At 33.1% G+C, this 27,897-nt stretch overlaps 1 protein-coding gene across 1 annotated transcript in view; it reads right to left on the reverse strand.

The window, feature by feature from the left end:
* Positions 1-10,133, reverse strand: part of LOC123683198 (protein yellow-like) — a 49,208-nt gene extending 39,075 nt beyond the window's left edge. The window contains exon 1 of the mRNA XM_045622101.1: positions 9,839-10,133. The gene's annotated coding sequence lies outside the window, so the exon portion shown is untranslated. The remainder of the gene's footprint in view (positions 1-9,838) is intronic.
* Positions 10,134-27,897: the final 17,764 nt, after the last annotated feature.

A 27,897-nucleotide genomic window follows, 5' to 3' on the forward strand; every position in this document is an offset into this window, starting at 1 on the left:
TGGGATTCTTATAAAAAAAAATGGTGGCGGATGAGGAATTACATTTTTCTGAATATTTCGACAGAAGAAGCTTTTTTCGAAATTTCTTATTTGATTCTGCAAAAACGTAGTATTTTAAAACTGTTTACAGTTTGGACCAAAATATACAGGGTGATTATAAGAAGATCATGAACTTGGACAACTCAATTCATCAAAACTCAAGATGTTCAAATTGGAACCTACATTTTTTATTATTTCAATCGATTTTACGTACAAAAATAGTGGGAGTTATTCAAGCAAACCCTATACCTAAAATGAATAGTTTAAGAGTTGTCGAAGAACAAACCGCAATTTATAACAGTGTGGGGTAATCCGTGACTTCCGAAATACACAGAAAGTAAAATTCGATGTTTCCATAACTAAATTTGACATTTCAAGAATTGTAATGAATTCTTCGGAATTGAAAATTTTGTTGGTTTATGGACTTTTCAACAATCCCAACGGAAAATTGATTATAATTCATGAAATGTGAAATTTAGTTATCTAAACATCGAATTTTATTTTCTTTCTGTGTTTTCCGGAAGTCACAGACGGCTCCACCCTGTGAGGAATTGCGGTTTTTCCTCATTTAAGGTTCTTCCTCGATAACTCTCAAAGTATTCATTTTAGGGATACGGTTTGCTTGAGTAACTCCCACTATTTTTGTACTTAGAATCGACTGAAATAATAAAAAATATAGCTGCTTATTTGAAAATCTTGAGTTTTGATGAATTTGAGTTGTCCAAGTTCAAGATCTTCGTATGAACACCCTGTACATTTTTGGCCCAAACCGCAAACTGTCACAGAATCGAAAAAGAAAAAAAATTTTCCGAAAAAAGCTTTTTCTGCGAAATGTCAAAAAAATGTGAGTCTTCATCGACACCATTTTTTCATAAGAATCCCATTAACTCATGAACAGTTGAGTTTTTACCCAAGGTATGCATATTGCCGAAATTGTGATCAGAAAAGCTAACTAATTATGCAATAATATACTTGGTGTGTCATTTGAAATAAGGAAGTAGTATAGTCTGTTTCCGGTAATAATATTTCCAGTAATAATGTTTCCGGTATAACCGGAAGTTGTTGAGATCTGAAAATATTTTAGGGAGAAAAATTATTGTCTCAAACCTCAATATGCAAATTTTCAGCTCAAAATCATAATAAGTTTTCCATAAACATCTAATAGGCCATCCCGGTGAATCACCCTGTACAACATAGGATCCGAAAATGATTACTACAACAGAACCTCTGGAAATTCGAGGAGAATATTGAAAAAAAATACAATAACATATATATGAAAAATAACCAATTTATGCTACCTAAGATTTCTTGAATAATTTTTAGAAGAAACGTCATGAAAAAGGGCCCGCAAAAATATTGTTTTTTAGATGGGTACAAAGTGTTTCTTGTGGTCTTCTTTTTGTGATGATTATATCAGTTCATCGAATATTTAGAAATCTTCGCTACAAAATGGGTAAATATGTATCAAAACTTAGGTTAAATCAATTTATTCATCACAGCTAACCAACTGGATCTTTATAATAATTTGAATTTTCCTGAGGATTACTTACTGAAGAATTATTAAGAAAGCGGTTGCAGATATGAAAAAACTACAAGAAACTCAAAAGTGTAGTACTGGATCAATGTTTATTTTCTCATTTTTCTAATGTACCAGTGGTATCTAGTGGTTCATAGAACAGCCTGTAGATTTGCATTCAAAATTAACATATTACATGATGAAACTTTGAATGGAAAACCTATGCCAAATTTAAGTTAAATATCTTGTGAAGATGCCCCCTATACTCATTGATGGAATACGTATCCTCGAAAATGAAAAAAAAAAATTGCATATGAAACCATCGACTTCTTTGCATACTTGTCCACAGAAAACTTGAAGTGATTAACACATCGAAGAGACTAATTTTCGATTCAAATTATAGAATTTTATATTACGTATTCGTCATAAGTAGGTAGGTAGTTGGCAAATGAGATGGAAATGCATAAACCATAAATTCTACGTGAACTGTTCTGTGAGCTATTCGCAAACCAAGCGTAAGTAAATATGCACACAGCAGTTTTATTATTCTACTCAGACTGCGAGTTGAATGAATTTTCTAATGACTGATCAGTTTGAACAGTTGAGCATACAATAGTCTAGTTGGTTGCACGGTTTCGGAACCAAATTCTTTTTCTGCATTGAAAAACTGGAAGTGGTGACTGCGGTCTTGTTACTCTAAAGCAGATAAATGCTCCCGTCAAATATACTGAATGACATTAGAAGTGTTACGAATAGATCAAATATTTTTTCAACTTGATATTTTTAGCAATGCACTAAGTTAAATAATAACAATAATATTCAAATACAATAAGTACAAGTTCAAATTAAACTCAGAAAAATAAACTGTGACTTATCTCTAGAATAACTGCTTACAGCTATAAAATAAAAATTTGATTCTAACGACAGCAAAAAAATAAAATACAGTTCTTTCCACCATTATTCCACAATCAAATCTGTCTAATTGGTCTCATCATATGGGAAATTCTTTTTCATAATCGGGAATTTTACTTATAATAGGGATTTTTTTTTCAAATCGGGAATTTGACTCATCTTGTGAATTTTCTTTCATCATCTCATCTTTTAAAAATACCACCAACTCAATTCATGAAGAGTTGATTAGACTGTGTATAAATGTTTTATATCTTCTTTAATTAACCAGTTTTTCATTTCTTTCTTGAACTTTTTCAAATTTCTTTTTCTCTTATATTTATTGGTATTTTTGTGTACAGTCTCGAAGCTATGTATGTACAGCATCTTTGTCCTATTCTTTTTTCCACTCTTGGACTTTCATAATTGTCCCTTTCTGTTCTAGTTGAATATTTATGTTCTTTCAGTGCAAGAGGTATGAAAATAGTGCCTTCTTCAATGAATTTAATTTACATGTCCTCAATTACCACCAGAGTATGTGAGGAGTGATGTAAAATGCACACTTTTCTGCACCTTATTTTATACCATACAATTCATCCTTTGGGTCTTCTATCGAAAGACAAACATTGAAGATATTTCTTCGACAATTTTGAAAATAACAAAGGGAAATATTCAGAAAAAAAAACAACAATTCCAAACCTGTACAACAAATGAAATCAATTCAAGGATTGGTAGGAAAATTAATTATTTGTCTTTTATCATCACATTTCTTCCATTATCTATACTCTCACATTTATGAGTGACAGAGATTTTTTTCTAATTCACTGATTATATTTTTTTTCAAAATCACCTCGTTCCAAAACACACACATCTTTAAAAGCACTTCCAGATTCTCATAATACTTTTGTCACCATTATTTACAAAATGATTTATGGAACTGGAATGAAATTGGTATTATTCATGGAACACTTTGATATAACTACAATTCTGTAAATGCCTCCTATTTTATGCTTGAAGATAAAAATATTTACAGCTTACTCACATTACTTACTTTTGCTCTTTTCAATTTCTACAAATGAGATCAAGATTGAAAATGCTGCCTCTGAATTTTGGTGCCCTAGAACCTACCTTGTCTACTCCTTAGCGATATCCATGCATTTTTCTCAGACAGGAATGGAACATACAGAAAATAATAATACCAATATGCAAGTTAAAATGAATGAGAGAAAGTGCGTTATCTTGTTAGGATAGGACATGTGGACAACCATCTATCAAAAAGCGCATTGTAGCAGATGACAAACTGACTTTCATAGAGAGAACTGTTTGATAACAAATCGTGATTCATCACAGAATAAGAGTTTATGACATTGTTCCTTTGTTGCTCTCTTCTTTAGGTTCAGATGTTGACGACAGTCAAAGGTCAATAAAATCTTTTTATTTCGGACATTATATCAGTCATAATAGTACATTTAGTGCATGAATGCATATATTTCGTTGAGAAAAGCACTGAAGTGAAACCAGAAACTTTAGCACTCTTGTTGAAACTCGAATGCATCAGGTTTTGGTTATCAAAATATGTATGCCCAAAGTTTCATTATTTCATCACATAAAAAAGGGTTTCCAATAAGAGGTTACATTTTGATATTGAAAAAAAAAAGTGTTTATTTTGAGAGAAATTAATGGGCTACGGTTGTAGCATCATATCCTTTTCATTGAATTTTACATGACCTATTCGCACATTTGCGCCTGTATGTCCTCGACAACATCACCAATTCCATTTTTAAGTTTTTGAATCGATTGTAGAGCATTGGAATATAGACTTCATCTTTCACGTGGCCCCAATGAAAAAAGGCTAAAGGTGTTAATTCATAAGATCTCTGGGGCCAATTGTGATCCCCTCTTCATGAAATAATACGGTCAGCAAACATTTCTTGCGAAATTGAGATTGTTTCGTTGCTTTATTGGCACGTAACGCCTCATCATTCAAGATCATTTTTCGATGAAAATTTGGATCATTTTGATATGAATCAAAGACCCAATCAACGAAGATACGACTTTGCTGGTGATCGACTGGCTTAAGTCATCTGAAGTTTAAAAACCTGATTATTTATGCAAAATACGGTGTAATAGGGATGTTGCGTCATATAATGAAATCATATGAATTTCGGTTTTCCACATTAAAGGCCGTTTTTAAAATACTAAAATAGCATTTTCATTATCTTATTTCACGAATTCAATTTAATAAAATTGATTTAAATTGTGTCAATTCTTATCGACTAGCACGTGACTACGAACGCCAATCAGGGCAATTTGACGTCATAGCACTAAAACGTTTAAAACATAGACAAACTAATCTTATCTAGCACAAGTTTACCTATCTACGTCAGATGATACTTTCATGCAGTGACGTCACCATAATAACGTGAGAGAATGGAGCGTTTCAGCGAGAATTTTGAAAACTTTTTTTATTTACGTATTTTTTATTGGTACTTTCTATTTTTTTCCATGAAAATATTTTTTTCATGTTTATATAGGGTTTATCTATGAATTCAAAGCACTTTCAAAATATAGGCAATATCCCTATTCCGTTTGTGGAACGCCTAATTCCCAAGATCAGCAAGGAATCGACAAACCTGGGTTTTCGTTAACACTACGTGCTTCAACAGCAATATTCTCGGTGGCTCTTGTGCACTAACTTGTCCCAGCTGCTCAAATTTTTCCACTAGTTTCTGCTGGCCGAGAAGGTGCTTCCGTTTCACGAACTGCGACTGCAAAATTTCCACCATTTTTGTAGTGAATTACAACAATTTCAATGGGTTTTTTCGTTTAATTTTCAGTATAAGCGTAGTTTTTGCTACCCAATATCTGTTACAGATAGCGAAATAAAACCTTTGAAAAACCTATTGAAAAACTCTACATAAAGAGCGCATAAAGATCCCAAATTATATTTATTTCTATGAAATTTAATATTGAGAATCACTCAAAAAATTACTTAAATCCCCTTGAAATGGTGTGCTCGTTCTATTAATAATCTGTGTAATCAGTGAAATATACAGGGTGTTCCAAATTATGTCTGCACCATTGCCAACTCCGTTATTTTTGATGCTACGACTTCGGTTAAATGGGCAAACTGGTAGCATTTTTAGTGGCCTCGATGCCGAAAACAAAACAAAAATTGACAGTTGCGTTTTCATAATACTTGATAAAATGATTTTTTTTCAATGGAACACCCTATATTCTTTCATGCATTTCGATTCGTATTCTCAACAAAAAAGCTCATGTCACCTTTCTTCCTAATGTGGAAAATGAGCGACTCATTTGGAAATATTCATTTTTTTATTTACAAAAGATTTCTTTGTTTTGGCGAATAAAACCTCATGATTGTCCAAATACCTATTTTTTGTACTTAAATGCATGACAATATTTTGTTACTAATAGCAAAATAAGACAGTAAAAAGAAAAATTGTGCTTGGATGTGAACACGTGAAGCCCGTGATCATCATGTCGCACCACTCAATTGACACACCACTTAGCTATTTGGTATTAATATACAAAATGATAATTTCCATCTTAAAGCCATTCCGCTAGCCGCATTCATTTTGTGAATCAATAGTGTCAATAGCAGGGCCCAAATATGTGTTCAACAAGAAGGCGGTGTTTTTGAACATTTACTCGATATTTTATAGCGCTTTATCAAATCCGTTTGTTATAAATGTTTCCTATTAATACAACTGTCTTATTTTCACCTTTACGAAAAAAAGTCAAATGAGCTATGTTGTTGAGAATGTTATTACGAATGGAAATGCATGAAAAAATATAGGGTGTTCCATTGAAAAAAAATATCATTTTATGAAATATTTTGACAACGCGACTGTCAATTTTTTGGTTGTTTTCGGCATCGAGAAGGCCACTAAAAATGCTACCGGTTTGCCCATTTAACCGACATCGTAGCATCAATAATAACGGAGTTCGCAATGGTGCTGACTTAATTTGGAACACCCTGTATATGATTGAGTATTAACATCATGATTCTTACATTCAATGTAGAAACTTCATCTTATATTCAATATAGTTGATACAATGGTCGATAAACAGGTTATTCACATAAGTATAAAAATATGTTATCTCAACACCTCCAAGGAATATTGAAATGACCTCTTTCTTTAACATTCTTCAAGCAGTTGGAATAAATCAACTCTCAGTGTTACCTACCTAGTTATTTCTTCGAATAGGGAAATCGATCCATTTTCAATTAGAAAAATTTGGAAGAAGTTTCGTGATAAAAGAAAAGAGAATTTAGATATATTTTCGTTGGTTTCACAAACAATTCTACCTGATATCAAATAATCTATGCACGAATGTGAATATTGCGAAATTAAAATTACAAAAGACATAAAAATTGCGTAGCATAGTGCAGGATCAGATTAGAATTTCGACATTGGAGGTGACTGACGTGCTAAGTTATTCAGTATGTATTTGTGACATGTGCTTATTTTTTGAGTCCTCTACAACACTTACATAATCTAGCTTATCAAAGAAAGTAATCCAAATTTCAGATGATTATCCAATGAGAGGCAAACGAATTTGAATCAATTTATTCAGACTCCTTTGCACTAATTGATTCATATTCATTTGCCTGTCATCAGAATTAATTTTTGTTCTATTTTCACGAATACATTCAATTCATTCTATTCTACCAACGAAAGCTGGGGCGTATTTCACCAAGAACTATTTTGCAACATTCCACCTTGCATTTTTCCAATTCAGCAAAGTATGAAATCATTATATTGCCCAAAAATATTTGTTGAGCAATGACAGGGCCAGTTAAACCAAACTACTTTGCAACTATTCATGAACTCTACTGGACCTGTCACTTCGCATGATTTTTTTGTGAATGTTTTCCGTTCAATGTGAATCATATGAAAAATGGAAGATGCAAAGTTAAAAAGTAGTCTAGTGTCTCTGATCTTCTCATTCGGTGAACCTCCACCAAGAGCTTTTCTCAGTGATTAACTCCATGTTTCTGAGAGATTGACCGAAGGTTTGTTCAACTTGCAGAACTGTTGAGTTTAAAAAGCTCTCAAAACAAATCTTCTTAAAGAGTTTTGAACATACCTTGGGCTTCTTATTTGAAAAAGGCCATAGATATAATAACTGATTAGGTAATATTTGGTTTGATGAACTCTTCGGAAACTTGTGGTATAATATGCAGACAACTTACTATTCTTGCAAATTGATTTTCATTGGGAATCATAATAAAAATGAATTAGAAAATTTATGAAATGATACGAGTAGTAGAGTCTTCTGCGGACTGTAATTCGTATTCATACAATTTTTAAACCAAATCTAGCATACTCTTTCAAACCGTTATATCAAAGTGCTTTAGTTCAGAGATCTGTGAATGCAAAATTTTCACCATTGGGATGGATTTTAACAATTTCAATACGTTTTTAAAGCGCATACCGTTCCATGGCGTAGTTTTTACTTGCCAAATGTCAAAAGATGGCAGCTTCGAATGTGACAGCTGTCTAGATAGTGGGCTATTCAATATGAAACCTTTTATAGGACAACCAATTATTTTTTTGCACTTGTTCAGTTTTGTTGAATTTTTGAAGTGATGACTCAATTCAAATTTGGAAATAATATGCCATTGTGATCAATTTGCAGCAAAGTACTCTTGATGTATTCATAAAAACTAGTGCTTGAAATGAACAATTTTTGACGATTGAATACAAAAAGAAAAGCTAGAAATATAACTGCTATTCTTTTGAAAATAATTTTCATGATCGAAGGATACGATTGAATTTTTATACTACCTATTGCTTCCTTTTTTGTCGTTCATCATTTTTTCCTAAGCAATAAGCCGTTAGAAAGCATCAATTTTCTAATCAGTCGAATTAGCTACCATAAATTTCTATTTGTGAGAACTCCATTTCCTTATTCAAGAACTCATTGCTAACGAGTCTACCGTTGATAAAGGAAGCATTGTTATCACTTTATAAGGAAAATTCAACATTTCGGCTTGCAAAATGCATTTCAGACCATCCTGAACCACTTTGTTTTCGTGTACAAAAAAGTATTTCCTTGAAATTTATGACCGCCTGTATCTATACGCTTATACAGGGTGTTCCTAAATCGGAAGGACGAAGGGAAATTAAATATTCTGCATGGATAATTTTGAGAAAAATGGTCCCATAAACATTGGCCTGCAAACGCTTTGTTTTCGAAATATATAAAGGGTGTTTCCTATAGTCCTACTTTTTTATGATGATTATACCAGTTTATCAAATTTGTATTAGTCTTCGGTACAGATTGAGTAAATAAGTACCACAACTCATAATTAATTCATTCATTACAGCTTACTAACTGGATGTTTTTTTAAATTTTCTACAACTACCAGTAGTCCTCCAAAAAAATTTCTGGAGGAAAGAAGTGGGTACTGTTCCAGAAAAAATATCATCCTGTAGATTTGCATTCAAAATTTCAAAATTAGCATATGAAATTATGGGAAGTTTTTAGAATTTCAATGCCAGATTCAAGTTGAAGAGCTTATGAAGGGAAGTTGCTATGAAAGAAAAAAAATTGAAAAAGAATAAATTTTACAACCCTTGAAAACATAACGTTTATGGGATTTTTTCTACGATCTGCACTACCTTTCAGTTCCGCTTGGAACAATATTGTAGTGTTATTCATTAATTAACGAGTCATGAAGCGAGTTTTCGAGCCTTCTACACGAATATTATATATTTTCTGTAATTCACTAAATTTTTATTGAAATTAATGGAATATTTCAATAAATATGGTTTAGTGATTTCTGCATTGAAAAACTTTGGTTGGCAGAACTGTTTTCAGTTTTACGAATTTGACAGATGATAGATAAATCCCCGACGGGACAGTTCCATGTACCAACACGTAATAATGAATATAACTATGAAATCTGTAAGGGACTGAGGTATTCGCGCTTGAATTTGTGCAACAAAATTAGAATTAGAGGAACTATATTTTTTAAATAACTTCAACTACTTTGAGATTCAGTCATACATTCTAAAATTACAAAGCTCTTGAGAAATCTTTATGAAAAAAAGAATAGGTATATCAAATGAAAATATAATACTCTAATTTCTGAAAATCAAATCGAAATAATTGTTTGTCTTGTAATTTCATTTTTTTTTCAAACTTCAGACCAATCGAAATCTCAAATTTAAATTTTTAATATTTCGAAATACGTTTCTCTTTATCGATCCTGCAAAACAAAAGAACTATTGCAAATTATGCACGTACACATTCCAAAGAAACAGCACAAAGAATTCTCGTAAATAGTTGTGAATTATCTCATAAATCCACCAACACCAAAAATAATTTCGATAGATACCAAATTGGGAAATCTTTACGCACCACTAAAATCAAATAATCTCATTCAACTGGCTCAGTCCGTGGATCGTTGAACGGTAATTCACAAAATCACTGGAGCACTATCACGTCCCGCACAATCGAAGAAATTGGCTCTTGTTGGTTATCAATGTCTTAAACGTGAAAGCGCGTTTCAGCTAATGATCGATATTTAACTATATTGTTTTTGTATATATACCATTTCTCTTTAATTTCAAGCGTTCCTACCACCTTTTGGAACTCCGCGATGGGCTGCCTATTTTGCAATCGGATCAAAATGAAAAACCAGTTTTTTTTTTCAATGCACAGATGATATGATGTGTGTTATATAGGAATTCAAGAAGAAAAAGTGAAGTTGATAGTCTGACAAAAGAGACGAGGTCATTTCGATCTAGATTTATTCAAGTTGATCATTCATTATCAACGATTCAGTAGTGATCGATGTTGTCTGGAGTGGCAGAGAGGTAGGAAACACATACCCTCTGTTGAAAATATTTACGACTAATAATTTCTATGGATTTAATTTATTCGAAAGGAAACCTTCAAATATCTGTATTTCGTGGGTTGATCATTCTTGATGATAATTATTGAACTCAAGGCAGCAGAAATGGTCAAAATAGTGCGTTTGGTTTATTATTTCAAATAATAGATATTTGGAATTTTTTCGAGGACAATTCTAACAGGCCCGAAATTTTCTTAGTACCTATTCATATAATCATTCGATGTTTGGAAATGTGTGTACGCGTTTGGAAAAATATTGCAAACATTACACTATGGTTTATTCATTATTTTGTTGTCTCGTAAATTTTTTTGAATAATTAGAAAAAAAGGTTCACACAATTCAAATGGAATTCTTTAAACACAGTAGATCTTTACTTAGCTTAGCTCCTTACCATTGATCTGCACATGCAATAAGTTAAAGAGACTACATGAAAATGGGAATACATATTTAAAAATGTATTATTCCAGAACGTAGGTACGATTTCGTTAAAAATTTTGTTTCTTGAGTAGAACCACTGCTCTTTCGTTCTAAAATATTTTCAACGCTGGAGTGTTGTCACTTACATCAGAAAGTACTAACAACTTCGCTGTTTCAAATAGAACACCCTGCATATTATTACTTTTTTCGGTTTGCAGTAGCGTCTTGATTATTTATGTATCAACTTCCTTGTTTCAATCTCCAGCGGTTTACGAGTAATTGATTGATTTCTTTCTTTTTTGTGCAAAACATAGCTTCAATTGAACATTCATCACTTCGGTACTTGGAATCCTAGAAAGCTGAAATTTCAGATATGAGTTACCGTCTAATACCGTGTAATAAAATAGTCCCTAATGATACAAGATTGTTAGAAATAACAGGCTTCAACAAGACATATAAGATACAAGATAAAAATGCGTTTTTTAAAATGAAATGATCTGCATATCATAAGATGTATTGAAAGAAAATAAAATTTCCTTTGAGAAGATATAACACGTTCCTTAGCCTGAATTGTAAGATTTCCTAATTAAAAACAAGTTTACATTCCAATTGCAATATTAAGCTACATTTGTTTCGGATAGGAACAAGCAAGTTAATAGATTGATAATCAAGAAGCTACGACAATCCGAAAAAAGTAATAATATACCTTATGTTTTATTTGAAATATAGAAATTGTTGGTATTTTTTTATAGAAGCGATAACGCCTCGGATCTGAAAATTTTTTAGATCGATAGAGCAGTGGTTCATTTTCAATAAAATCGTACGTTCCGTTCACAGTAAAATTCTAGGATGACATCGACCATGGCCCACCCTGTATATTACATGTATTGTATATTACATTACCAGTGGCGTAAAATTAGGGGAGAAAAGGGACAATGATGATCTTCTTGTACGCCACTGGAAACTGAAAATGTAATCGTTTTGGAAAAAGAGCTCATATTGGACACAAAAATTCTTTGAAATAAAACTGAAAAATTTTGGATACTGTGGAAGTTGTGAATAAAAATTACTTTCAATTTTTCATATTCAACACCCAATACCTCTGTCTCTGCAACGAACGATATTTGAGAGAAGAAATATTATCATTTATTTTTCAAGGCGAATCTTCTGCTTCAATTTGACACCATTGTTTCGGGACACCCTGTATGTTGGATGATGGAACTAAGTTTGTCTTAAACAGAAAATCTCCTTTTTCTTAGGTGTTTTATATCAGTATACCATTTGTAATAACGTGTTCTACAAAAATATCATATACGTTTCTGTTCTCCAAGGCAAGAACAGCCTGAAGATTTACTGTAAGTTGTATGTTTATCTTTAATAGTTTTCCAATCAGTTCGTCTTTTTCATCACAGAAAATCTTTCTGAACTAGTTTCGGGATACCCTGTATAAGATTTCGTTAAGTAACTTTGTATATCGATAAGGCAGAAAATGGCAATGTGACAACATGCCCCTGTGACACTCAGCCCCGGTATCCCCTATTCATTTCGGTATATTATAATATGTTACGTGATATGATGTATATTAAAATTGTCACATGAAAAGAGTTGAAGTGATCCAGAAGTGGTTGCTTCGTATTATCTATGGAAAACCACTTTTGTTTCCATCCGATGATTTATATGAAATATCCAAAATTATGAATCCTCATCAGCTATTTGTATTGAAAATCTTATCCGCCATAAGTTCGAGAAAAATTCAGATCCAACCAAGAGAATACTCTTATGACACAAGAAATAAGACCGACAGATGCTTTGCACCAAGGGAAAAACGTATTGGCCAAAGAAGTTTCAGTTACCTTGCTCCGCGATTATACTATGCGGTTCCCAAAGAGTTGAAAATGATAGTGAATCCTAAAAAACGTAGAACTGAATTGAAGAAATGGGTAATTGAAAAAGAAAGGGAATATTGTAATTCAATTATCAACCCATAATGAAAGATCGTTATATATTTTTTTAAATATTATTCTGAAATGTCTACTATCGAATGAAAACCATTCATTGAGTAAGATCCTAAATGAAGCTTTACTCCTGTCACATTAGAATTATTATTAAGTTTGTATGTTTTATATTGGCTATGGTTAATTTTATAAGTTGTATTAAAAATCACGTACAGGCTCACGCCTCTGTGATTAATGTCTATCGAGAATAAACTATATTATTATTATATCTACTTATCTTATGAAAAGATTTAAAACGGACAGTGACGATGATGTTCAACTGTGCGAGTCACTGCCATATTTGGTATATGAGGCTCCAAATGTCATCTTGAATTTGTTGCCGAATAAGTCCAAGCAGAACCGGCATTTATTATGCAAGCACCCGATCTCATATACTTGATGAATGATGAACGCTAAGCATTCAAGTTACCTATCTAGATATTTATGTATGGTTCACTTTTTTGTAGCCTCAATATTTGGAGAATGTAGCTGTAATGAATTATACCGGGTGTTGAAAATAAAATTTTCAATATTTTGGAGGTTAATTTAAACCTAAAATTGAGTAAAAAGTTTCATATGAACATGGGTCTGCAAATAGGCCGTTTTGGAGATATAAGCTATTATCAGTTTTCAAATAACCTACTAGCGCAATCATATTCGATATTCGATTCATTTTTATCTTTCATATGTCTTGTTTACTGCGGATCCAATTGTCTGAAACAGTTACAAACGTGTCTGACGCTCAAATACTTATAGGTTTATACCTACGATCAGATATCGAATTCGACGTCGAATGAATGAGCACTGCATCCTACAATCTGACCTATTAAAAGTCTGATCTGACTACTTGAAGGCAAGCCATGCATTGTTTTTACATAATCTATGTTTTCATCAGTTTCAACTAGTGAGAAAAGACGCGAAACCATGTTCGATTTGAAATCGTTGTTACAATCGGATTCGATAGTAGGAAATGTGCGGCCATCCTTAAGAATACCGAGAATGAACTGTCGCCCATTCAAATACTGATCCCACTCATCGCTGACCTTGTGGGACGTACGGTAAACACAGAAATATCTATGCGTTGAATTAAACTGCTCCACATAAGTTAGGGATATTGACTTAAATTGCAAAAAAATATAGTTTAAATGAGATTTTTGTGATGAAAATTCATATTATTATGATTTCAAGTTGCAGGAAATAAAATTAATTTGAGCCTGTAGGTCTGCTGCGTATACAGCGTGATTAAGAAAAATCGAGTAAAATAACGAAATTTTATTCTCAGAGAATTCAAGCATTTTAATACTATCAATATCATTATATATGGCCTCCACGGGCCTCAATAACAGCTTGACATCTTCTTCGCATACTACACACGAGGTTGTTAAACATTTCTTGACTAATTTGGTTCCATAAACGGGGCAGAAGCTCTCTCAGATCATTTAAGGATACTGGAGTAGGTTGATGATTATCTAATCTTCTTTGGAGCATATCCCATGCTTGTTCTATGCAATTAAAATCTGGTGAGTGCGGAGGTATTGGTAAATGTGGAATACCAAGCTCCTCACGCGCATTCTCAACTATGGCTGCACGGTGCGGTCTAGCGTTATCGTCAAGAAATTGAAAAATTTCACCAATTTGGCACAACATTCTCATTAACATGCTGCCTATAGTGCGAGGTGGTCATATTCCCAGGACAAATGTGTAGATCTGTGCGCCCGTTGAAACATATCCCGGCTCATACCACAACACTACCCCCTCGGAATGGATGGACTTCTTGGACATAGCGACGATTACGGGGTATGCGTGGGATTGTCCATGCCCTTATTCTTCGAGAATCTGAAAATCGTCCATATCTGGATTCATCAGTCTTTGACGCTTATGGTCACGTGTTAATGGAACTCCTCTCAATGGACGTCTAGAACCTAGTTTCACCTCTCTCAAACGTCGTCTGATGCTTTCGATGGAAACTTGGACCCCATCTGCATTTTAAAGAGTATTCCGTAGCATTCTACACGTAGATGTAGGGTTTCTTCTCGCCGAAACGGTGATAAAACGATCCTGAGCAGGTGTTGTTTTTCGTCACCCACCAAGCCTTGGTCTTTCCAACACGGAACCTGTCTCCCTGAACCTATTCCAAATCAAGATATCACACTTTGGCTGACTTTGAGGCTCTCTGCTACAACAACCTGAGTTAGGCCACCCTGTAGCATTCCGATAGCCCTATTAGACCGGGCGTTTGTTAATTTACGTCTTGGCATTTTCAGAAAACTCGTTTCAAATCGAAGCCGTTGATAAACTGACTCCATTTCAAAATAAGAACATTCATGAAGCATATGCAAAGAACCAAACTTCAGAAAAAAGGCGACCAGATTGACGAAATGTCTCATCCTGATTTTTATTTGTTCGATTCAAGTTGTTAATAGGGTTTAAATGATTTTACAGCGATTCTCTCGAAGATTACATACTTTTCAAAACTATTGAATACCGCGATATCCCTAACTCTTGTGGAGCAGTATATCTCAACGAATGTCACTTTTTCCAATAAATGCACATGTAAGTATCTAATTTTATCGATACACAGTGCCTTGCACCATATTCAGTTTCTCGTTCGGTGTCGGATAAATGGATAATACACATTGCTTGGTGATTCACTTGAAAGGATCGAATAGACAAACACTATTTTCGATTTAAATTGCAAATAAAAAATTTGTTGCCTCGGACGATGTACGAGGATATCTACTAAGTTGTTGATACACATTATAATTATACATTTTATTGAGAGTATATTAATTCGCTCTAATGATTCGAATGTTAAATTGAAATATAATATGTAATGTTAGTTTATTAACATAATATTACATTAACATTAAATACCTTGTGTTCACTGTTCATATTTCTAATACTATAAAACAATTCGACATTAGATTTCAATTTGTCTCGTAGAAGAGTTTCTACAATTTTGGTTGGTTGGTTCTCTGCACAGAGCACTATCTCATTTTGTCACGTCTCGTCCTCTGTATTTTTCCAATTTTGACTCAGAAATTATTTCATTCATACCAGACCAATTCATAGACAATTTGAACTAAAAATTCACTCAAATTCAGTGGTATGAAACTTTATAACCATCAACCTTAGAGTACCTTAGTTTCGAAGAAGAGGTAAAGAAGTAACGAGTATAGGGTGTCCCAAATTTGATGCTCACTCTGAACATCTCGTGAACTACTTATAGAAACTTCAAGAACCCCCGATCTCTTTTCTCGAAATAAAAAGATTTCAGAAATCTGATCGTGATTATTTTGCCTCGGTGAGGTGTCCCATTTCAAGAATGAAGTCGAGAAACTATATATTTTTGAAAGACTTTTTTGAAAAACCGATTAAGGTATGCTTATTGATGAATCTGCTGTTAAAATTCTGTTGAAAAACAAAGGGTGTTCCATTCAAAAAGCGCCATCTCTTCTATATGTTTCTAGAATGGTAATTATTTTCTATTATCTGTTATGAATATCATTTAAACCATAAAAATGACTGAAAAAAACGTTTTAGAATTTTTCGAATATATTGAACAGAAACCAAGATATATTCAAAATTTTTGGAACATTAATTTTTCAGAATTCTATAGAATTGCAGAACATTAATTTTTCAGAAGCGTTCTGTAATTCTATAGAATTACAGAACGTTTCTGAAAAATTAATGTTCCAAAAATTTTGGATATATCTTCTATAGAATTACAGAACGCTTTTGAAAAATTAATGTTTCAAAAATTTTGGAAATATCTTGATTCGTTCTATAGAACGAATCAATCAAATCAATAAAATTTGTGAATAAAATGAATTGTTTTTTTCTTCATAGAGTGGTTTGGACTTCTTAAGGGGTTGTCCATTAATCACGTGAGGCTTGAAAGGGGGGGGGAGGGGTTTGATAAAAATCACGAAAATATCACAAGGGGGAGGGGGGTGTAGTAAGATATCACGTGTATTTATTTTTTCGTCAAACGCGCGATTTTTAAACAAATATTAATCGGCACGGCGCGGCGTGTAGTGACCTTGACTACATTAAATATATTCATGTACTAGTACAATACATGTTTTTCCTAGGATTACACTTTTCGTTTATTATTATTGTTATGGCAATCAAAAAAAACTTGCAACCTGGTGTAGACATTTTTATTATGGTCCTTAATTTCAGAAGAAAGATTATAGTTTATACCTGTATTTAAATTGAGTTAATATTCAGAAAATTTTAAGATTCGTTGTAGGTACTAAAAATACACGTGATGTTGAGAAGGGGGAGGGGGGTGGTCTTAAACCTCACTACGTATCACCAATGGGGGAGGGGGGTTTAAAAAATGCTAAAAAAAGATCACGTGATTAATGTACAACCCCTAACGGGAAGCAATATTTTTCCAAATACCAATTTCAGCGATGAAAATTCTTTAAGCGTAGCCTTAATCCCAAGAAAGATGAGAAAAAGACAAACCTAGGCTTTCGCCAACAGCTACAGCAGCAATATTCTCAGTTTCTCTTGAGCGTCGCACACGATTTCGATTTTTTACATCTTCAACTTGTCTCAACAGCTCAAATTTTTCCACCATTTAGACTATTACCAGCCGAGAAGTTGCTTCACAACGACCCAGAAGTGCTTCGGTTCTGTAAACTACAACTGCAAAATTCACACCATTCTCCGATGATGACAGCTGCCAAGATAACAAGGTAGTCAAAATGAAATGTAAAGAGTGTTTTTTTCAGAGCTATATAACTTCAAATTGCAATAAAACAACGATGGATTATTCGATTGACATGAATTTTATTTATCCGCAAGATAATCTTGTGACATTACATTTTAAATATGATTTCTGGCATATGATCGCCACGGCTGGCTCGGATGTAGTCCAATCTGGACGTTCAATTTTCGATGACTTTTTCCAACATTTGTGGCCGTATATCGGCAAAAACACGGCGAATGTTGCCTTCCAAATGGTCAAGGGTTTGTGGCTTATCCGCATAGACCAATGAATTTACATAGCGCCATAGAAAGTAGTCTAGCGGTGTTAAATCACAAGATCTTGGAGGCCAATTCACAGGTCCAAAACGTGAAATTAGGCGGTCACCAAACGTGTCTTTCAATAAAGCGATTGTGGCACGAGCTGTGCGACATGTTGCGCCGTCTTGTTGGAACCACAGCTCCTGGACATCATGGTTGTTCAATTCAGGAATGAAAAAGTTAGTAATCATGGCTCTATACCGATCACCATTGACTGTAACGTTCTAGCCATAATCGTTTTTGAAGAAGTACGGACCAATGATTCCACCAGCCCATAAAGTGCACCAAACAGTCAGTTTTTCTGGATGTAACGGTGTTTCGGCATACACTTGAGGATTAGCTTGACTCCAAATGGACGCTAATGGACGTAGTGCGCGATACGTATTCCGCACAGAACCATTATTTTCGAAATGAAATTGCACTATTTGCAAGAGTTGTTCAGGCGTGAGTCTATTCATGATGAATTGCCAAACCATACTGAGATTAAATCACTTGACATCTGTTGAATCGGTGGCCATCTTGAACAGTTATGCTAACTTAAAGTTATATACCTCGAAAAAAAACACCCATCATTATTGGAAAAGCCTGTAATATATTACTGAATATTAGAAAATTAAAACCAGTCTAGAAAATATTAGGTGATTATAAGATCAAACGACATATTTATTCGTTTCCTGAGATATTAGGTAATTACACCCAACATATAACGACCCTAATATTTTCTGAAACCAACGTTAAAATCTGGATCATATCCATAAAAAACTCAATATTGTGTATATCAGCATATTGATCGCTAAAATATTCTGAAATAAAATGTACCACAACCTAATCAAATTAATTTTGTTTTGCATAATTGCACTTCCTCAAAATAACTTATGTTGTCGAAAGTGAATAGCAAGATTGGCCAGTTTATATAGCTGAAAAAAAAAATTTGGCAATAGCTAATTTGCTGCAATTCTGGAATGTTACTTTAGTTAGGGTCAAGTATCGAATATTAATGTTATAATAGGTACAAGTAAATTCTCAATTGAATATAATAATTCATAATACATAGAAAAAGTTAATACTACATTAATGAATAAATCCACATTCAGCAGGGGATTAGTTATCTTCAATAAACTACCTTCTTCTTCTTCTTCCACTTTGAATAGGACTATGTCCTGTGTTTTCTGCTTTCTGCCTGTTATTGTGTTTCCTGGGACAGTTCCAGCTCTCTTTCCAACGCTTTGGAGGGCGCCCTAATGGTCTGCGTGTACTGGGTTTTTGTGTTTCCGCCCATTTGGCTAGTCTCTCATCCGGCATCCTCTCCACGTGGTCTCTCCAGAACCTCCTGCGTGCTCTCACCCATCTGACGACATCCTGCACCTCCAGTTCTTCCCTTATGTCTGAACTCCTCACATGGTCTCTGAGTGTTATCCCTTTGATTGATCTTAGTATCCTCATTTCGGTTGTTCTCGCCATTCTCTTCGTTGTCGACGTTTCTGCCCTACCTGAAAAGATCAAATATTGTAATAATTATAGGGAATTCAAAAAATGTTTAATGAGTTATATTTAGGAAGAATTTAATTAAGTTAGTGGATTACATTTGTATTGTTTTCAATAGCCGAGTGCTAAATTGAGTTTATTATTATTATTATTTGAGAACACATTCATGCATAATTAATTTTTTTTTCTCTGCATGCATTCAGTCAGCTTATTGATTTCTTTAGTTTTTAGGCTTACATAGGACTTAGTCCTCAGCCTTCATTCATATTTAATAATAATAATAATAATAATAATAATAATATACCGAAAACAAATAGTTCAGAAGAATACGCCCGAATTTCATGTGAAAGATTAATGGAATGGGTAATCTAAGGTCTTTTAGACGGAAAATTCAAACTCGATTACAGAGCCATCTGTGACGATTCGAACAAAATTGTTGGTATAAAACTTTGGTATTTTCAGCTTTAGAATACGAATTAGCAATAAAAAGCAGGGGTTCTCATTAGAAATCCAAAAGTTGACCCTCACATCCCAACAAGAGCGAATTAAATGTGAGAGGTTCTGACATAAGTGTACAGTGCATCCCATTTTGGGTGAGACAGCCAGGTTTCTCGCTTGTTATTTAAGATAGAGCCTTGCGGTTTTCACGTTCCTGTCCTACTTTTTCGTGAAACTCAAGTTGGTCTAATCAGATTTTGCATAACTGTTTCCGTTCAAAAGATACAGGGTGATTTTGGAAATTGATACTATTCGGACCCCTTCTTTATCTCCGAAGTTATTAGAAATAATGCTGAGGTAAAAACTACGTCTGAATCAGAATTCTGCGTAGAATCCAGTGGCGTACTCAATATTTTTTTTCGGGGTATGGTTTTGAAGATTCAACACAAACTTATGTTTTTTTTAATGGAACACCATGTGTATCATTACTTCGTTAAATTTGCTATTTTTTTCCCTTCAAAATGACATATGACACTATGTAGGTAGGATGTTCAGAAATTTAAAAAAAAACACTAAAACATCAAATAATGATGATTTTTTGTTAATGGGCAATGGATTTCCCATAGAAAAGAAGAATCAATAATGATAACAATAATTTATAGCGATGACAGCTAGATCAGATTGGTTTTTTCCCTCCAATGCCTACTTGATAAAACAATGCTCCCAAATGCATAGTAGCCATAATAACAACAAGGATGTTTGTGTCATCAATGACCTACTACTTTTAAAAATCGAAAGTAATAATCCTCTTTTTGAAACATAGAAAATTCATGGCTCATTTACAAAAAATCATCATTATTTGACGTTTTTGTGTTTTTTTAACATTTCTGACCATCCTACCTATATATTATCATATATCATTTTGAAGGGAAAAAAATAACGAATTCAACGAAGTAATGATATATAGGGTGTTCCATTGAAAAAAATATAGGTTTGTGTTGAATCTTCAAAACCATACCCCGAAAAAAAAAATTGAGTACGCTATTGGATTCTACGCAAAATTCTGATTCAGACGTAGTTTTTACCTCGGCATTATTTCTAATAACTTCGGAGATAAAGGAGGGGTCCGAAAAGTATCAATTTCCAAAATCGCCCTTTATCTCTTGAACGGAAACAGTTATGCAAAATCTGATTAGATCAACTTGAGTTTCACGAAAAAGTAGGACAGGAACGTGGAAACCGCAAGGCTCTATTTTAAATAACAAGGGAGAAACCTGGCAGTCTCACCCAAAATGGGATGCACTGTACTTTCATCTCAAAACCGATAACCTTTAATCCGAAACATTTTTCCGTAAAATGTTTTCTTTTCGAGATTTTCGACCGATACAACTTAAAAAACCACTCGGCATAAAAATCTTGCCTATACAATGTTCACAAATATACAAAAGGTAATCAAAGCAGTTAAAAATGGGATTTAAACAATACAAATAATATTGCTATGGAAAAATCAAAGATAAGGAAAATTCGACCTTCTCTAAAGAATATCATTTCACTGAAGGTTCAATTATCTGAAGTTCACATATTATAATGGATTGGCACTTGGTTGATTTGCTGTGTGAACTGAGTCTATGAAGGATAGAGATAAGGAGAATAATCTCTTATGATAGAAGTGTTGAGAAAGTGTTCAGCGGAAAAAGAATTTAGGAGGCGCTAGTGTAGCTAAAGGCTCACCAATCCAAGAAGGCGAACATACTTTAATCTTCATGTTTGAATGATTGGAGCAAGGATTTTATTTAAGAAAATGCATGTATGTTTCTGTTTCATGTTTGAAGCACGAATAATGAAGAAGTTATGAAAATTTTTCATTTTACGTCATTTTCAAATTTTCTGTTATAGCTTAAAAACAGTTGTTCTTATAAGGTTGAGGTTTTCACCAAATTAATTCTCTCAAAAATGTAGCCCGAATAGGTGCCATCCATTTGTTTTAGCTCAAAGGGATTCTGAGTTCCCCTCACAAGAGGTATGGTCAGTAGGTATATCACTCTGGTTACTATGGTTAGTAAGTAGTACACCTATATCAAATTCCTCAAGAAGCGGTGACTATTTCTTCAAACTTCGGTGAGTTATCTGTCACCAGATCAACCGTACTTTTATTCTGGTGAGGTTCGCTAACCACACCCACTAGTCTTGTCAGTTGTCATTTTAATTTTCAGATTATTGTTTATGAACATTTTCCATGACATCTCCAATATTTTATTATTTCAATTGTGAAACAAATAACCTTCACAGATCAACAACTTTTGGTTGTTTACAAATTACAAGGGATTAACCATTCACAACCTCCAAAATTCTGCCAAAGAAAAATTTTGAAAACCGCTATTAACCGCTCTGAAATTATCGGTGATATACGGACCATACCCTAGATAATGAATATGGTACACCCGATACAGTGAACTTGCTTTTTGCCTCCAGTAGTCCAGTATGATGATTCGTATATAACCACTTTCTACTTACCTCTGGTCAAGGCATCCTAACAACTCCCAAAATTGCGAATTCAAATTGCAAAGAGAGGACTCTTTCATTCATGTCCCCGAGAATTCGAAAAACCGGTACGTTTCAACATCGCCGTCCACAAATTAATTGAAGATACCATATATATGCAATCATCTGTGAGAATTCTACACTGCCAGGATGGATCATTCACTAAAGATCTGACATATTACTTATCAACCTGTTATTTCAATGAAGCATGACTTTTTCCGAATCATTACACTAAGGATTTTAAATCGCGAACATTTTATTGCTTTTGTTTTTTTTTTTCTGGGAAACCACAAAATTCACACAAATACGTATCGATCTGGTGTAAATTCTCTGCATCAAAACACGTTCGTCTTATATGATTTCAATAAGTTTATATCTGATTTTTATTCAATAGGTACTCTTGGTTAATTCAGCTACATAATTTATTTTTTATATATTGTTGTGCGAATTGAAAACAAGTTTGAGTAACACCTCCTAAACAACTTGTTACTCCTTATTTACTTCTGTATGTAGGATACTGCCCTCTTTATTAGAAAAATTGGCCCCCTGTCAAATTGGCTGAATTTTTGATATGTTATGGTCAAAATCATTCCAAACAAAATGATGAATTAGCAAAAATTTCATTATAGGCTAGTTTTGACGCTCGAGGCCTCTGAAAACTCTAAATGTTCTCGATTGTTAAACAATACAAAACATTATCCTGGATAATCATCACTATTCTGAGTAATCAAGTTGTGAAAAGACATTTATATGAGATACTGTTAAAAGCATTGTTCTTTGGTGTTGTTACATTTGGTCAATTATACTGTGTGTTCAAACTGCTTACGATTTCAAAGTTTAATTTTTCGAAAATGGTTACCAATCACCAATCACCTAAGCAATCTTCAATCAAAGAAAGGTCTTTTAAAACAAACGAAACTTATATTATTTACTTATTGACCATCATAATTTCAAGATACGAGAAAGGAGAAGAAATATTACAAATTTGTCTGTGAAACGTCATTGAAAAGAATTTTTTTTTGTATATGTTATTGTAACATCAGGGATTTTCATGGTATGAATCTGCAAATGGATGAACTTTTCAGTACTTTCGCTTTTGAAAGAAGCACTCCGTATATTTTCGCGGATGTGATGTAGAATATGGTCTAGAGTAGGATTCATAATCATTTTAGGATTGTAGATCGCTGAGGGAATTTATAACTTTAAAAATTGTAAGTAACTGGAACACACTGTATAATTTACCAAATATAACAACAGAAAACAATGTTTATAATAGTATCTATTAATGACTGTTCACATTTTGATAACTCAGAATAGTGATGATTATCCAGTATAACGTTTTGTATTGTTTAATAAAGTGGAGACAAAATGAGAATTTTCAGGGGCCTCTAGAGCAAAATTAGAAAAAAAAAACAGAAAATCTTATGCCTATATTAGGCCGATGCCCGATAGTATTTGCTATATCTGGATTGATTGGAATCATCTTAAATGAAATCATATTTGGATGAGTTATTCGAATGAAAGTATTTGCAAATAGCTTTGAAATGGAACTGAATTGAACAGTTAGGTTGACTGCACATTTGGTTTCCTACAAAAAAAAAATGGAAAACTCATATTATAATAATTCATTACATTTCTTGACATGATTAATGCCTGTATATGTAAATATGCAACAGGTTGAACATTCCATTATCATTAACATATTTAGTCATATTTTGTTTCATCAATCCATTTTTCCTCACGAATATTCTTTGAAAGTAGTCGATATCTAGAGAGTGAATAAAGTAAAATCCATTATGCAATTTCAATTTATGGGAATAATTACCGTATTTAAAGAAAATTGGCACACTCATCAACCTCATTGACACTATGGTATTATGAATATACAGTATATCCAACATCGAAGAGTCAGGTGAAATTTTATCCGATATGGGATATTTTGCAAATTTCTGAGTATAAGTATAATCATTTTCTCTAGACGAGTGGTGATAATTTTTCTTCAAGAATCATAATGCAAAATATTGTGTATAACAGAACATTGGAAGTCACATGAACAACTAATGGGCTTACCAATAAAGGATTTCAACATAATAGGAAGCTTCTGCAGACCTGAAAAAAGTCATGGTGGAGTAGCTCTCTACTTTCATAAAACACTCAAGGGCAAATCTAGAACAAAATTACAGAAACTCTCTAAATGTGGTGAAATCGAGTGCGCAGCTGGAGAATGGATAAGAAAAAATGGCAACATAATAGTTTTATCAATATATAGACCACCAAATGGAAACTTACAAACATTTTTCTCAAAAATGGAACAAATTTTGATCAAGATTCTTCAGGAAAAAAAGGAAATAATTATTGCTGGTGATTTTAATATTGAATTATTAAGAACAAACAAGGATGGATCAGACCTAACAAACCTTATGAAATCTTTCAATATCAGGCCAACGATAAGTCAAGATACAAGAGTTACAAATAGGTCAAGCTCTTGTATTGATAACATCTTCACTAATATCCAACACTATGAAAGTTATGTTTTTGATTTACATGTATCTGATCACAAAGCACAGAAAATCACTTTCACTCTTGATAATATAGTACCTAATAACGTCTGTTTTCGTAGATTCTATGGAGAAAAGGAAAAAACCTCATTTATAGAACAACTATCAAATCAAAATTGGGATCTGGTACGAGAGGTAGAAAAAAGAAATGTGAATAAGCAATGGGATATCTTCATGTCCAAATTCACCAATGTATTCAATGAAAATTTTCCTAAAAAACCATCTATCAATAGGAAACATGTAAACAATTTCAGAACACCAGAAATTGATGAAATAAAAAATAAATTAGATATCCTTTTGATCTTGAGTACACTAAGTCAACAACATATGGAACTATATAAAAATACAAAAAAAAAATATGACAATGCATTGAAGCAACAAAGAGTAGAAACTTATGAAGAAAGAATGAGAAAATCTGATAACAAAAGCAAAACTATGTGGCAAATCTGTAAGGAACTAACTGGAACAACAAGAAACATAGAAAATTGTCAAATACAAGGAACACCAGAAGATATAGTTGAAAATTTCAATATACACTTCAATAATGTAGTAACCACCCTCTTAAATAATCTAACTCCAACTCAAGTAGATTATTCACACATTAGAAATATTGATAAATCTTTTTATTTAAAACTAACCACACCTTCTGAAATAAAAAACCTGAGCAAATCTATAAAAAATAAATTCAGCAGCGGCGATGACGAAATCCCCATCATAGTAACTAAATTATCATTACCAGCAGTCAGCGAAATACTGTCATACATAATTAATAACTCTTTTAGATATGGCATATTTCCAGAGTCCCTGAAACTTGCACTAATAAGACCAATCTTAAAAGAAGGCAATCCAGAAGAATTAAACAACTACAGACCTATAAGCTTGTTACCAGCATTCAGCAGAATTTTTGAAATGCTCATGTCTGTACGATTGATGGAATTTTTCAAGGAAAATAATCTGTTTTCCCACACTCAGCATGGATACCTGCATGGACGTTCTACACAAACAGCAATATTTCAGTTTGTTCAATATGTTTTGGAATTACTAGAAAACAGGAATATGGCTTTAGGTATATTCCTCGACCTTTCTAAGGCCTATGACTCACTGAACAGAGAACATCTTCTTAGGAAATTGGAATTATATGGTATTAGAGGAAATACAAACAAATGGCTCAAGTCCTATATTTCCAACAGAAAGCAGAGAGTTTCCATCACACAAAACAATATCCAGACTAAATCAAATCTATTAAAGAGAACCATAGGAATTGATCAAGGAAGTGTCATTAGTACCCTACTGTTCCTAGTATATCTTAATGATCTAGGTAACATAATCCAAGATAATGAAGGTAGCATAGTCAATTTCGTTGATGACACAAATTTATTAACTGGTGCAGAAGAATTTGAAGAACTAACAAGACGAGCAAACCAAATTTTCTTAAAATCAAAGTCATGGTTTGACCAAAACAATTTGATCCTCAATGAAAATAAAACTAAACTTATTCTTTTTGATACAAACAGATCACAGAAACAAAAGTCAGATTCAGTAACCTTATCGAATAATAATTTTCAACTATCGGAATATGTCAAGTTTCTTGGCGTTTACATCGATCAATTTCTGAATTGGCGTCAACACACAGAAATAATATCAAAAAGATTAAGCAAAAATTGTTATGCACTGAGATCAATCACCGAGTATATGAATGAGAACACCTTAAGAGTAGTATATTTTGGGAACTTTGAAGCCACCTACAAATATGGAATCATTTTCTGGGGAACAAATGAAAATCTGGAAAGAATATTTTTACTACAGAAGAGAGCAATTCGGATAATATACAAATTGGGATTTAGGGAATCATGCAGAGGAAGATTTAGATCAAAAAATATTCTAACAGTGTATGGTCTTTACTTGTTCGAATGTTTAATGTTTTTACATAAAAATAGGAGCAAATTCACAAGCGAAAATATAAATTCATATAATACAAGAACTCTAGACATAACTTTCCCAACACATAGATTAACATTAACTGAAAAAAGTCCAACCTACATGAGTATAAGAGCTTTCAATAAACTACCAAACGAGATAAAAAGCATTTCACAATATAAAAAATTCCAAATCAAAGTGAAAAATCTACTTATTCAATTAGAACCTTATAGTCTCCAGGAATATTTTGAAAGAGCAATGTAAAACTTAAATTGTGACGTCATTTCACTTAATTTGTATAGTTTATGTTATGTAACTACAAATCATTTGAAATAAAGAAATATTATTATTATTATTATTATTATTAAACGGCAATTCAAAAGAAAATCAGATTTTATTTTAAATTCTTTCAATTCATACGTACTGAATTCGACATATAAAATGAGACAGTTGAATTATCAAGAAGACATGAATCTTTCATCTAGTTATAATTTGAGACCTACATGAGAAGTTGGTATATTCTCTATTCATTTAGGAAGTGCTGAAGAATTGTGGATTTGAATTTTTCCTGTATACTTGTAAAGCTTTTGTCGGCTCTCCATGATCAACTAACCAATTTCTTTGAGCTTATAAAAATTACTTTCAAAATTTCGGATGCATAAATTTCGCGCATACATGAAATCTTTGCTTTTTTAATTCTTCTCTTGAGCCAACTTCCATACGGATTTGCAATATTCTGACTGAATTGCTAGAAAAATACCCATTCCTTTCATTGGCCCAGTGCCTTTTCATGGTATTGGTATAGGTAAATGTACCTACAAGAACTTTCAGGACAAGAAAAAAACCAAAAGAAAAATACTCTGGCCACATCTAAGAAGAATCTGGATCCAAGCAAGAATATGCTACTCACTGGATTCCTTACTGGGCATTGCCGTCTCAAGAACCACGTCAAGAGATGATCAATTCCATTTTTTTACATAACATATTCAATGATACCTTATTATATCAAATTGAATTGTTACTTTCAGGAATAAAAACAGTTTTATATTGTTTCTATTATGAATAATTTCATCACTGTATTCTCATTTTTTGTACTTTAGAGTGTATTGTTGTCAGTTCTTCTCTCAGTCTTCATGTCGACTTTGATTTCAATACAAAATATTCTTTGCAATA

The sequence above is a fragment of the Harmonia axyridis genome, chromosome 6 (assembly GCF_914767665.1).
Source record: "Harmonia axyridis chromosome 6, icHarAxyr1.1, whole genome shotgun sequence".
NCBI classification, from domain to species: domain Eukaryota; kingdom Metazoa; phylum Arthropoda; class Insecta; order Coleoptera; family Coccinellidae; genus Harmonia; species Harmonia axyridis.